The following is a 14,985-nucleotide window of genomic DNA, read 5'->3' as shown; positions in this document are numbered from 1 at the left end:
GCTGGTAATGAGTTCTTATCAGTATAATGAGCTATACTGTAGACATGTATTACTTGGACATTAATAACCTATCCTGAGAATAAGTCCTTGACGTCAGGAGCCTGGAAAACCCCTTTAAAGGGTAACTGTCATATTTTTTTTATTTTTTTGTATACCTGAGTTAGTCTGTCACTGATTATCAAAAGATCTGTAATTACCTTATAATAACAGCTGTCATTAATGTCCCCTGTCCCTTTCTACTGGTCCCTTAAAAGACCGTTGCTAGGGCTTGTCTGTCTTACTTTTAGTATAAACAGAAGAAAGAAGGGCGGTCCTTCACAGAGGCTTTAGAGTGAGGAGGTGTGTCTCTCAGTAATCCAATCTGATTGACTGGCAGGGAGCTGCTGCCTACAGCAAGTGTGTATGGGAATTGAGGAAAAGCAGTTTTGGCCTCAGAGAACTGGCACAGGAGCCATCTTGAGAAGGTCCTCATATTGTAAATGTTTAAACAGCCGTAACTAAGTGAAAAACTCAAGGAGAACAGTGGTATGTGAAGAAACTAAGATTGCTTTATGCATAATGCTGCTGCAGCAGTAACATATGCTAAAATAGATTTTTTTATGAAAACATGACAGTTACCCTTTAACACGTGATCACAGGCAGTGATGGCCAGTTCGCAGTGTTCGCCAACGAACACATGTGGGCTGCCACCTTTAGTAAGGTTAGACTCACCCGTCCGGCGAAGCACAGGTAAGCCCTTACCTGTGCCTGTGCCGCGAGCCGGTCTGAAATCAAATGCGGTCACCGGGAGCAGGCAGTTCCGAGAACAGCCGCCTGGGGCCTTCATCGGGCTGTTCTCCGAACTGCCTGCTCCTGGTGACCGCATTTGATTTCAGACCGGCTCGCGGCACAGGCAAGGGCTTACCTGTGCATCGCCGGACGGGTGAGTCTACCTTACTAAAGATGGCAGCCCGCATGTGTTCGTTGGCGAACACTGCGAACTGGCCATCACTGATCACAGGTCCTTGGTCTATAACACCATTAACCATAATACAGTGTGGCCATTAGGTGGCAGCACAGCAATACAAATATATGTGTAAGACATCAGCAGTAGTCGTACTGTGAGGTGTGGAAAACACACAAAGTCAAATACAGTTCAAATGCACATATATAGGCACCCTTATTCCAACAAAACCCCTCTATAGAAAGGAGGGAACAAAAACGTATACGTTAACAGATGCGTACAGTGGCATACATTCACCATAGAGTTCCATTGTAAAAAAAAAATATTACCTTAACGTATAGTTTTTTTTATTGAACTCTGCAGGATAGAGAAGTGTGGTGTGCTAGAATTTTCTGTCCTTTTTCCCCCCAATATGTATGTTAAACAGATGGCAAAAATGTAATGTTAACCCACCCTAAGGCTAAGTTCACACGAACGTGTGTGATCCGTGGCCGTATTGCGGCCCGCAAATCGCGGGCCGCAATACATGGCCACAGTTCCGTGTGAATTCCGCATCACGGATGCGGACCCATTCACTTCAATGGGTCCACTAATCCGGAATCGCGGAACGGCCGCACGGGAAGGGACCCCTCGGAAGCACTGCGGAGTGCCTCCTGGGGTTACGTCCCGTTCTTCCGTTCCGCAAAAAGATAGAACAAGTCCTATCTTTTAGCGGAACGGCCGGATCGCGGACCCATTAAAGTTAATGGGTCCGCGATCCGATGCGGCTGACATACGGCCGGCGATCGTGCATTGCGGCCCGCTATTTGCGGGCCGCAGCACAGGCACGGGTCACACACGTTCGTGCGAACTCGGCCTCACAGAGGCATCTCAATCACAGGCAGTACATTGGTGACTAATCTTAAGGTACTTTCACACTTGCGTTGCTGGATCCGGCAATCTGTATGCAAACTGAAACCATTTGTAGATGGATCCGGATGCGGATCCGTCTCACAAATGCATTGCAATACCGGATCCGTCCCTCCGGTGTCATCCAGAAAAACGGATCCTGTATTTATTTTTTCTACATTTTTAAAGGTCTGCGCATGCGCAGACCGGAAGACCAGATCCATCAATGCGGCAATTTTAATGCACTAATACAATCCAATAGAAAAAATGCCAGCAAGTGTTCAGGATTTTTGGCCAGAGAGAAAAATTCTGCATGCTGCGGTTTTTTTCCTCTGTCCAAATACCGTAAAAGGACTGAACTGAAGACATCCTGATGCATCCTGAACGGATTGCTCTCCATTCAGAATGCATTAGGATAAAACTTTTCCGGTATTGAGCCCCTAGGACGGAACTCAATACCGGAAAACTTTGACGCAAGTGTGAAAGTACCCTGACCACATTCCATTTGATTTTTAAAGATTGGAAAACCACTTTGAACAGTGGAGATGAGGAAATATAGAAGAAACAAGCAGCATACTTAGTGTACATAAACTTTAAAAATTAAATAAATAAATACTCTAAATGACATGAAATTTATCTTTGTAATTTCAGGTGTCTATTAAAGTTTGGAATCTGTATACTCAAACACTACATATTTGAATGTGGTGTCACAATGATCAATGTAGAGGCAGGACACATCGCTGCTCTGCACCTGCCTGCGCAATCACCACTCTGCTGGAGCAGGCACAGGCAGGAGCCAGAGCTAATAGCCTTGCGTAGCTCATTGGTGCAGGAGACCCTGCACAGATATATGCAGAGATTGTTCGCTCCGCTAAAAGTCTTGCATAGCTCATTGCTGATCCTACCTGTGCCCGGTGTGTTAAAGCCTGGTATAGCACATATATGCCGAGCTTCAGTGGGTGCAGGCAGGAGCAGAGATGTATTCTCCTGCCTGTCCATCGCTCACTGAGGCCTCGCTGTGGAATCTGTACACTGGTGACATTTCAGCTATGTGTGAGTGTACGGATTCCAAAGTGCGATAGACACCTGTAAAAAATAGGGGGGAAAAAAATAAGTATACATATTAGGTATCGACTGGCTCTATAAACATATCACATGATCTAACCCCTCAGATGAACACCATAAAAAATAAAAACTGTGCTAAATAAATCATTTTTTTTTGTCTTTTGTCACCTTAGGCTACTTTCACACTTGCGGCAGAGAGATCCGGCAAGCAGTTCCGTCGCCGGAACTGCCTGCCGGATCAGGCAAAATGTATGCTAACTGATGGCATTAGTAAGACTGATCAGGATCCTGATCAGTCTTAAAAATGCCTGATCAGTCGAAAAAATGCATTGAAATGCCGGATCCGGTGTCATCCGGCAAAAACGGATCCGGCATTTATTTTTCACCTTTTTTTCAGTCTGCGCATGCGCATACCGGAAGGACGGATCCGGCATTCCGGTATTCTGAATGCCGGATCCGGCACTAATACATTCCTTTAGGAAAAAATGCCTGATCCGGCATTCAGGCAAGTCTTCCGTTTTTTTAGCCGGAGATAAAACCGTAGCATGCTACGGTTTTCTCTTTTGCCTGATCAGTCAAAACGACTGAACTGAAGACATCCTGATGCAAACTGAACGGATTACTCTCCATTCAGAATGCATGGGGACATACCTGATCAGTTCTTTTCCGGTATAGAGCCCCTGTGACGGAACTCTATGCCGGAAAAGAACAACGCAAGTGTGAAAGTAGCCTTACATCACAAAAAGTACAACAGCAAGCGATCAAAAAGGCGTTTGCCCACCTAAATAGTACCAATCTGTCACCTCATCCCGCAAAAAATGAGCCCCTACCTGAGACAATTGCCCAAAAAATAAAAAAACTATGGCTCAGAATATGGAGACACTAAAACATCATTTTTTTTTTTTGTTTTAAAAAAGCTGTTATTGTGTAAACTTACATAAATAAAAAAAGTATACATATTAGGTATCGCCGCGTCCGTATCGACCGACTCTATAAAAATATCAATGACCTAACCCCTCAGATGAACACCGTAAAAAATAAAAACTGTGCTAAATAAACAATTTTTTGTCACCTTACATCACAAAAAGTGTAATAGCAAGTGATCAAAAAGTCACACGCACCCCAAAATAGTGCCAATAAAACCGTCATCTCATCCCACAAAAATCATACCCTACCCAAGGTAATCGCCTAAAAACTGAAAAAATTATGGCTCTCAGACTATGGAAACACTAAAACATGATTTTTTTTGCTTTAAAAAAGAGATCATTGTGCAAAACTTACATAAATAAAAAAAAAGTATACATATTAGGTATTGCCGCATCCGTGACAACCTGGTCTATAAAAATATCACATGATCTAACCTGTCAGATGAATGTTGTAAATAACAAAAAATAAAAACGGTGCCAAAACAGCTATTTCTTGTTATCTTGCCTCACAAAAAGTGTAATATAGAGCAACCAAAAATCATATGTACCCTAAACTAGTACCAACAATACTGCCACCCTATCCCGTAGTTTCTAAAATGGGGCCACTTTTTGGGAGTTTCTACTCTAGGGGTGCATCAGGGGGGCTTCAAATGGGACATGGTGTCAAAAAAACAGTCTAGCAAAATCTGCCTTCCAAAAACCGTATGGCATTCCTTTCCTTCTGCGCTCTGCCGTGTGCCCGTACAGCTGTTTACGACCACATATGGGGTGTTTCTGTAAACTACAGAATCAGGGACATAAATATTGAGTTTTGTTTGGCTGTTAACCAGGGGTCGAGTCGAGGGGGAACGGGTGGGAACGGCGTTCCTGCACTTATTTCACAGCAGGAACGCCCTTCCCGTTCCGGGCCGGCGCTTCCATAAGGCAGACCAAGCGCACTCTGCACAGAGAAAGGGGTGGGCGGAAAAACAAACTTTTTTTTTTTTATCACTTACTTGCCAGCAGCGCTGCCGGGCTCCCTCCCCTCCCCTCCCCAGCCAGTGTTTACTCTGTCTAAGCCGCAGATAGGAGCAGGAAGCTGCTGATTGGCCAGTATCAGCTAGCTGCCCTGCCATTGGTCCATCCTTTCACACCCCCTTCTCCCTGGAGCTGAACACAGCAGGAGGCAGGCGTTCTCACAGTGGATCATGTGACCATGAAGGAGCATGTGACCAGTGACGTCACAGACCTCCTTCTAACAAATCCATTCTAGCATCTACCCAGCATGTATGGCAGGACTCTGCTGAGCAAAGACCATGTGCCCAGATGAGGTGACCACAGAAGTGCCCTGGCATCTGTCTGCTGCTGGAAGCTCAATGTGGAGCTTTATGAATGTAAAAACTAATAGCTAAAGAAACCCTGCTTTGTCTGTTTCTGACCCTAATCTTAACACATAACGTTAATTTGATTGCAATTTACCCTAACAGCTAAAGGGATTTTTTTAAAGCCTGCTGTTTCTCTAGGTGACCTTATGCTGATAGTAGTGTTAATAGAGTCTCAAAGGTCTGTAAAAATAGGGTAACTGCTTTTATAGACCCTTGAGACTCTATTAACACTACTATAAACATAAGGTCACCTAGAGAAAGAGCAAGTTTAAAAAAATAAAAAATTCCCTTTAGGTGTTAAAACATAACTTATTTGATTGCTTGAACACCTAAAGGAAAACAAATTAAAAACCTGCTGTTTCTCAAGATGACCTTATGTCGATAGCAGTGGTAATAGAGTCTGAAAGGTCTATAGAAGCAGTTACCCTATTTTTACAGACCTTTGAGGCTCTATTAACACTACTGTCAACATAAGGTCATCTAGAGACACAGCAGGTTTTTAAAATGATTTTTCCTTTTAGGTGTTACAGCAATCAAATGAAAGTTATGTTATAACACCTAAAGGAAAAACTTAATTAAAAAAAATGCTGTTTCTCTAAATGACCTGATGTTGACAGTAGTGTTAATAGAGTCTCAAAGGTCTGTAAAAATAGTGTACCTGCTTCTATAGACCTTTGAGACTCTATTACCACTACTTTTAGCATAAGATCATCTGGAGAAACATCAGGTTTTTTAAATTATTATTTTTTCTTTAGGTGTTAGAGCAATCAAATGGAGGGGGAGAAATGTGACATGGGTGAGGATGGGGTTACATGATGGGCCGGAGACAATGTCTGTAGTCTGTCTGTGCCATGGACGGAGAGAAATATAACATGGAGGGCTGATGGCTGACATGGGGGTCTGATCTGAGGCATTGAGGCTGTGCCTGCGAGCTGAGGTCTAATTAACATGGAGGGTCTGACCTGAGGTGGAATGAAAAATATTGTTTCCTATTATCCTCCTCTAAAACCTAGGTGCGTCTTATGGGCCGGTGCATCTTATAGGGCGAAAAATACGGTACTTGCTTGCTCCTCCTCCCAACCTCCCCTGCCCTTTGTGTACGCCGCGCGCCTTGACGTCACGCGGAGGCATTTGGGTGAGTTCCCACACTTTTTTTCCCAGGACTTGACCCCTGCTGTTAACCCTTGCTTTGTTACTGGGAAAAATGGATTAAAATGGAAAATTTGCCAAAAAATTTAAATTCTGAAATCTCATCTCCAGTTGCCAATAACTCTTGTGGAACACCTAAAGTGTTAACGACGTTTGTAAAATCTGTTTTGAATACCTTGAGGGGTGTAGTTTCTTAGATGGGGTCACTTTAATGGAGTTTCTACTCTAGGGTTGCATCAGGGGGGCTTCAAATGGGACATGGTGTAAAAAAAAACAGTCCAGCAAAACCTGCCTTCCAAAAGCCATATGGCATTCCTTTCCTTCTGCGCCCTGCCGTGTCAGGGACCGCGTTTAGAGGGGCCTGAGTCCTCCAGCCTGTAACTGAATCACGCATGCGCCGTCCCCGATGCCTGCCTGTCTTCTCTTCCTCACGCGCGATTCAGTTACAGGATCGCGCTTGAGTCCGACGGCGCATGCGCCGCCTGTACAAGCGCGGTCCCGGCGACTGAGCCGGGTGTCAATTAGACTGCATAGAGGCGGGGTTAGGGCAGGGGAGTTACAGCCTGGAGTGAGGGAAGGGCTACCCCCTTGACTTCTACCGTGACTTGTGGAGCTGGAGAAGAGTACTTTATAAGGCGATTTTTTTCATGCATATACATGGCAGAAAAGCGGGACAAGACCGTGTGCTAACACAATGAGGATGATCTATAAGGTACTTTTGATAGTTTATTAAGTGAAATGCAGGTGAAAGGTTCGCTTTAAAGTTATCAGCACTTAAAGTGACACTGGTCAGATTTGCAAAAAATGGCCAAGTCCTTAAGGTGAAATAGGGCTGAGTCCTTAAGGGGCTAAATGGGTTCTGCACTTTGTTTAAAAAGATGATCTATCCTCGGCGAAGCTCTGTTCTCTAGAACAGCGCTTATCCCCACCCAGGCCAGTTGATACAAGTCATGACGTCACTGGGCCAGCGGTAAACAGTGAGAAGGCCGCGGAGCTCCTGGAGCGCCGCTGCCTTCTCAAACAGCTGATCGGCGGGGGTCCCGGGTGTCGGACCCCAGCCGATCAGATGCTGATGATCTATCCAGAGGATAGATCATCGGTTTAAACAAAGTGCAGAACCCCTTTAAACGTTTGGTGAAATCAAATCGAAGAAAAACAGTAGAACTCAGGGCTATGTTTAATAGTGAAAGTAAGAGCATTTCCACACGCACAATGCGAAGGGAACTCAAGGGATTGGGACTTTTTTTTGGGACAGTGTATAAACATTTAATGATTGTAATCATAATTCATATTTCATTTCATTTAGTAGTTTTTAATAAACATTTTTTTTAAACTTTAGGTACACGGAGACAAAGACAAGGGATATGATCTTGTGGCTTTTCAGCACCTTTATGACATTTAACTACTACTTCAGAATTTTGCCATTTCTGTTTGTTTTCTTTATTGTCCCTACTAACATTTTCAGTGAATACAAATTACTATCATGTGTAAGAAGGTACCTGGAATCATCGTGGATGGAAGGGATGTGTTACTGAGGTTCCTGGCCTCGGTGAAGTAAGAGCCGGTATTTTATGTGTCAGCAGCAGCTATTGCTAACTGACACCTTGAGATTTAGCATGGCTGTCATAGCTGATCCGGGATGGCTCTTACTGGGAATAGTCAAAGTGCTGGGTGGGTGACTACTCCCCATGTTCCAGGCCGGGTTTTACCAGGCATAAAAAACAGCCAGCACTGCCAGGTGACAGTGGAGCTCAGGAGTCTGTGAGCTGTGAACTGAGGGCTGTGCTGGGATTTGAGGTTTGAGCCGGGCTGGAGGACTCAGGCCCCTCTAAAGGCGAACAGGCCGCCTATGGACTTGATGAGGCTGAACAGCTAACAGGGTGTGAATTAACACCCAGGAGAAAAGGTGACTTTAATTGTTTATGGACTTTCCTTGTGTGTGAACAAACGCCAAGCCACCTGCGTTTTGTGATACAGCTTATCTGCATTTTGTTATACATCAATGTGTGAATAAACACCACAAGAACTGTGTACTTTGCCTCTATACTGCATCCGCTAGTCCTAACTACCAGAGCGAATCCCCACACATGCTACAAATTTCTGGGACAAATATAATGCAATTTATCATTAGAGAGGAGCAAAGTTTAGAAAAATTCGATATAACCGAAGTTACCCAAGAAATTTGATTTGTTCTGAATTAATTCATCACGAATCGCTATAAATCAGGTATACCCTGGCTACTCTGCCGTAGGATACGGCCACGTGTTGTGGGCGGGTTGCGGCCATGCTTCAGTGAAGAACCGCTCGGCCAATTAGCCCACAGCTGCCTTTCATTTAATTATGAAGACCGCACTGTATAGTCCTTCTTCATTGTTAAAGGCCACGCAGCACCTAATTTTTGCTTTTATTTATATATATATATATATATATATATATGGCACCACTACTTGTTTTTTGATTATTTATATTGTTTGAGCTCCCAGAATTAGCTTTTAGCATTTCTACACTATAAAAGTTATATTTTATGTGCCCTGGACGTCTTTATTGTTGCCCGATCACCTTCAATAGACAACACTATCTCCTGACCCCTCCCCTACGTTCTATACACCTACTAAATCAAAGAAATTAGGGCTTGTTTATTGACATCCATTCACAAAAAATATTTTGCTCTCCTCATATACTGCAAAATATAGGTTTTTAGGTTTTATTACTAATATGTTAAAATAGCAATGTGATTTAAAAAATCAGCCTAAAATACGATCTTCTATCCAGGCATTATATGTATCAGGTTATCACAGAATATGTGACCTGTCATCAGTTTATTGCGGCAGTTAGTACATCTGACAGGCTGCCACGTGTCTGAAAATACGCATCACTATTACCCTGGGTTCACACCTGAGCGTTTCTGAGACGCGCGCGTTTTTTGCAATGGTAAACGCGCGTTTGACGTGTTTGATTGACAGCAGTGTCCTATGGCCACAAACGCGCGACAAAACGCCCCAAAGAAGCTCAAGTACTTGTTTGAGCGTCGGGCGTTTTACAGCGCGATCGTACGCGCTGTAAAACGCCCAGGTGAGAACCATTCCCATAGGGAAGCATTGGTTTCTCCTTGTTGTGCGTTTTACAGCGCGTGGGAACGCGCTGTAAAACGCTCAGGTGTGAACCGAGGGTTAGTGAATATGCCCTGGAGACACAGTTTCAATATATTAAAACTGGCAGCCCCGGGGCTGTAAGTTTTCATTCAATTTTATAATTGTGATAAATGTTCATCTTTAGTCTTCGACGTTATATAGACGTTTTCTGTTGCTCATGGACGGACACCCATAAGAATTCTGCTGTGATTCCGTATTTCATGATGCTTTTCATCAGCGCTCGGTTTAGAAGAGCTCCATTATTGCTTAGGTTTTGCTTCATATTTATCATGTTGACAACTCTCTCTGAATACATCATCTACTGAGATTCAATGATGAAGAATACCTTAAATCATAATGTTATACCTGAAATGTTTTTGTGGCTTCTTTTTAATGCACCTTCTTAAGAGTATATAATTAGTTTCTTTTCTATATCCTGATGAGTGTAGACATCCCGCAGTCGCCCTCAGATGTTCTTTATGTTCAGCCTGGTAGCATGGATACACATTGTATTGTGTGCAGATCACATGTGGCTATTACAATGACCCTCGCGTAAAAATCTCTGCTACAATGATGGCTGTGTCTTCTGTTTGTATAAAGAGGCTTATCCAGCTAATCAATCTGCAGTGCTGTTCATTGTCCTATTGGAAGCCGATGCTCCAGGAAATGTATAATCGGTGCATAAGTGATACAAGCATTTTGAATGCTGTTATTAGCAAATTGAAGTTTGTTTCCTTCAGACGTTTTCCATAATGGACCATCATTTTCCTCCCATGGCTTTCTGAGAATCACAAACAACCACAATGATTGCAAAATATAATAATGGTAATCTGTTGGATTTTAAGTTTCTGAGTCCAGCACTACAGGACATCAAAAGAAGAAGAGTAAAGACTTTAGACAAACGCCTTCTTGAAGTAGCTCTGCAGCTGATTGTAAGGGGTTCCTACTGTTAGTACCACCAGAAATGATCACAAAGGACAACTTTCAGCAAATCCATTTTCCCATGGAATATGTGATGAAATGTGGTACTCATTGAAGACAATAGCCAGTGATGGAGTAATGACAATCAGGTGCCTCCCTTAGTAATGCCTTAATAGGTTATGCCAATGGGGAACGTCTTGGGTGGACATCCCATTAGAATTGAACTACTCTAGACTCTTTAGTCTCTCTCTGAACAACTACTCCAACATCCCATATTTCACTGAGATTGTTTTACTTAGGCTATGTTTACATCTCTGTTAAGGAGATCCGGCGCCAATGCTGGTTGTTGGCCTCATAAAAAAAACGTTGCATGTAAAGGCTTTTGTCTTGCCGAAACCAGGCATTTATGCAAGAAAGCAGCCGGATCACAGCCGGACCTCATTGCAGTCAATGGGGATCCAGCAGGCTGCTCTCTGCCGAAACGGAGATGTGAAGACCTTAGAAGCAGCTAGAACTGTTAAGAGGTTTCTGTATCCTCCTAGACAGATGACTGGTGGAACCACACCTTACCATCCTGTACCGAGACCAGCAACAAGTGGTGATACCTTGACGGTGTCTAGAGGACCCAGCGTATCATTGGGACCACCTCACACCCAGTCACTGCACATGTACTGTTTCATGTACTTTGATAAGCAGATAACGACTTATGCATACAGCTATATTATGACTCTGTATGGAGCCTTAATAAGGCATTCAGTCTCCTACAGGACCCTACTGTACCTCTATATTTTTGCACCATTTTCATAGCATTTTTCCCTTATTTGGGAAAAATCACTGCAGCCAGATATTACATAAAAGTCAGCACTAAAATATAAAAGCATATTCTGTTTTTGTATATATCAATTTTCTGGTCTTTTGAGGATTTTGTGGGTTTCTGCGGTATATTTCAAAATTCAGCATGCTCTGTGGCAGTTTTTATGGAATTGTTCCCATAGACTTTTCTACAGGATTTGAAAAACTGAATTTATGCATGCTACAAATGTAAGGCAGTTTTCAGACGTACAATGTTTTCCTCCGGGTGGTCTCCGAGTTCAGAATAGACAGCACTAGATCCAAACAGTGACCCAATTCTAACAGAAGAAATTGCAGCATGTCCTAGTTTTGTACATGTTTCCTACAACTTTCACTCATTCAAACGAATGGTTCTGCAGGCAGAGGCGTAGTTATAGGGGGTGCAGGGGTAGCAGTCGCTACTGGGCCCAGGAGCCTGAGGGGGCCCAAAGACCCTTGTGCCACATAAGAAGACACCAGCATTATAGAAAGTGCATGCAGGTCAAGTTACACCTCTGGCTGGAGGGAAGGGGTTTCAATTTTTGCCTCAGGCAACACGAAGGCACGAAGTGCTTCCCTGCCCCTGGCCAAAAAGCCACACAAAAGGCAGAAAAAAACTGTTTGATATGATCATGAGTTGGACACATCCATTTTCTGTGGAAGTTTTTCATGTGTTTTTTTCTTCATGGATTCAAAAGGAATGGGAAATATAAAAGAAGAACTTACATTAGTCCTCCTTCCTGCTGGATACAGTTCTGGCTTTAGTTAAAAAAGAAAAAAAAAACTGCATGCGTGTTTCCAACCTTATTTTTTTCCAGTTTTATTTCCTGACCCACTCCTGTGCATCAAAAACACCCACAAAAACTGCATGTGTGATTCCAGCCCTATAGAGTTGTTCTTCTCGAGAGGTATAACCTTTGAAGGATTATTTTGTCGTTACAAAGTCAAATAGTCAAATGTTCAATCTGAAGTAATGTATGTAGCAGTGTTAATGTGTGTTCACAGCTTTTATGAGCATTTATGTATTTTGATTTACTTTATATTTTGACACATTCATTAATTTTTGATCTCCAGGAAAGAAGTCAGATACATACATTCCCTTACTGGACACGATGACTCCCAGCCTCCCACAGTTTTGATCTTGGCAAAGTTCGCAATCTACATACAGGTAATCACTAATAGCATTTGATATTTGCATGAAATTAGTCAGACTTTGCTCCGCATCCCATGACGGACAGAGTATGGGAACGCAACCAAACGGAATGCATTCCGTTCTGTCCAGTTCAGTTTTGTCCCCATTGACAATGAATGAGGACAAAACTTAAGCGTTTTTCTCTACTATTGACATCGTCTGCCAGATCTCAACAACAGAAAAGTAAAACACAAATGTGAAAGTAGCCTAACAAAGCCAAAACCAGCCCTGTACGCACATTGGTCCAGAGATCTCCTTATTCATTGCTCCAATTGCTCTGCAAGATTTTCTTCAGGCTAGTAGCTCATGAGGGCATGTCCTTTCTGCCGCAGCTCTCTCCTATCACAGCTCAGGGGGGCATGTCCTTATTCAGGGAATGTGTCCTTTCTACTGGAGCTCTAATCCTATCACAGCTCAGGGGGCATCTCCTTAAAGTATTAGACATGGCTGATGGCAATTGAAGAATGGATATGAGCATGTGTGTGACCACCTCTGCGATGTGAATGAGGTGGACAGAGCAATAAGAAGAACAGCAGGTGGCGCTACACAAATACATGTTTTTGAATAAACTAGTGGCTATACTAAGGGTGCTTTCACACTAGCGTTATTCTTTTCTGGTATTGAGTACCGTCCTAGCGGCTCAATACAGGAAAAGAACTGATCAGTTTTATCCTAATGCATTCTGAATGAAGAGCAATCCGTTCAGTATGCATCAGGATGTCTTCAGTTCAGTCTTTTTGCCATTTCAGGATGGAAAAAATACCGCAGCATGCTGCAGTTTTCTCTCCCGCCAAAAAGACGGAACACTTGCCGGAATGCAGGATCCGGCATTAATTTACATTGAAGTGTATTAGTGCCGGATCCGTCATTAAGTGTTCCGGCAAAACGGATCCGGCAAAAAATTTATACCGGATCAGTTTTTCCGGATGACACCGGAGAGACGGATCTGGCATTTCAATGCTTTTGTCAGATGGATCCGCATCCAGATCCGTCTGACAAATGCCATCAGTTTGCATACGTTTTGCCAGATCCGGCAGGCAGTTCCGGCAACGGAACTCCCTGCCGGAATTCTCTGCCGCAAGTGTAAAAGTATCCTAAATTTTTTATTACATACAGGTCCAGGTGGTGGTTTGAAAAATGTGGAATATTTTTTCCATTTCATCCACCATGACACCCACCAGTGATATTGACCCTTGACCTCTGTAGGGGCAGGAATACATAGAGAGTTTAAAATGCCCCCACCCACAACCTCCCTCAGTGTTTTCCCATCCCTATGGGGTCAGTATACAGAGAGGCCTCCGGTGAAGAGTTTTTATTTTACTTTATTTGCAGCTGTTACCTGGAATCCCTTTCTGCCCTCCCACAGCAAGGGCTAAGGCTGGGCAGTTGGGGCAACAAGGATGCTCCCTCCAGGACTCTGCTGGAGCCTGCGCTTCCTCCATTCTGTTAGGGTCTTCCTTCCTTATTATTTCGGAAGTAGACCACTATTGCCGGGACCACGTGGGACACCGCACATATACCGGAAGTTCTGGCTGCGGCATTACGTCCCTTTGGGCCGGCAAGTGTGGTGGCGGAGCAGGTCGCAATTGCACACCAGGAAGACGCCGAGCAGGATTTAAAAGTTAGCGGGCCTGCTGTCTGAGGTGGGTCAGAATCTGCATCCCCACTAGCATGTTGGTGCCTGAAGCTCCTGCATCCTGTCTGGAGGGCTCTGATCCCTCTCCAGCTGCACCCACCGTCAGTTCCCCTGTGGGGAGTGAGAAAACTATACCCTGTTTTCTATCTGGTATTTTTTATCTCATATCTGATATTTGGTTGCTCTATCTGTTTTTTCTATAGGGAGCAAAATAGACTAGAGTTGAATCCAAGTCTCTCAAATGCGCCACTTGTACCAAAAGACTCCCTGAGAATTATAAAAAGAACTTATGCGAAGTCTGCGTCTCTGATCTCATCAAAGAGGGCCAACCATTTATTTTTTCTGAAGTTAAATCAATTCAAGAAGAAATCAAATCTTCCATAGCCTGCCTTAGGGCCCCTAGTTCTTCAATTCCTCCACCTAAATAACCTAGACTGTTTGTCTCATCCTCCTCTGACCCAGAGGACATAGACTAGGAAGCTTCTACCTCTAGGCCCGAGATTGAGGAAGATCTAATTTCTGAAGGAGAAATAATAGAATATGAGAAAAAATATTATTTCTCCTCAGATGAAATGGAGGAATCACTCAGGGCTGTTTGAATCACTATGAGGATTTAGAATGTCCCTAAGCCTCGTACAGTCCAGGACGAGATGTTTGGGGGGTTACGTACCAAAACATCTAAGGTATTCTCCAATAATGAAATGTTAAGAATATGATCCTGGACAAGTGGATACAGCCTGAAAAAAGACTAGGGGTGTACCTGGAATTCAGGAATAGATTACGTTTTGATCCTGCTGAATCGAAGATCTTTGAGATCTCTAAAATCTATATTCAGGTGGCAAAAGTGGTAAGAAGACTGCTTTGCCGTTTGAAGATTCATCGCAATTATACGATCCAGTGGAGTGTAAAGCTGACTCCCTTTAGGGGAAAGCTTGGGAA

General features: G+C 43.4%; 1 protein-coding gene across 3 annotated transcripts in view; it reads right to left on the bottom strand.

Annotated features, from left to right (window-relative positions):
• LOC120981848 (N-acetylated-alpha-linked acidic dipeptidase 2-like) overlaps positions 1 to 14,985 on the bottom strand; it is a 156,009-nt gene that overhangs the window by 77,921 nt on the left and 63,103 nt on the right. The window lies entirely within an intron of this gene.

The sequence above is a fragment of the Bufo bufo genome, chromosome 11 (genome assembly GCF_905171765.1).
Source record: "Bufo bufo chromosome 11, aBufBuf1.1, whole genome shotgun sequence".
NCBI lineage: Eukaryota > Metazoa > Chordata > Amphibia > Anura > Bufonidae > Bufo > Bufo bufo.
The sequence above is the reverse complement of the archived record's forward strand: the minus strand, read 5'-3'. Positions and strand labels throughout refer to the sequence as shown.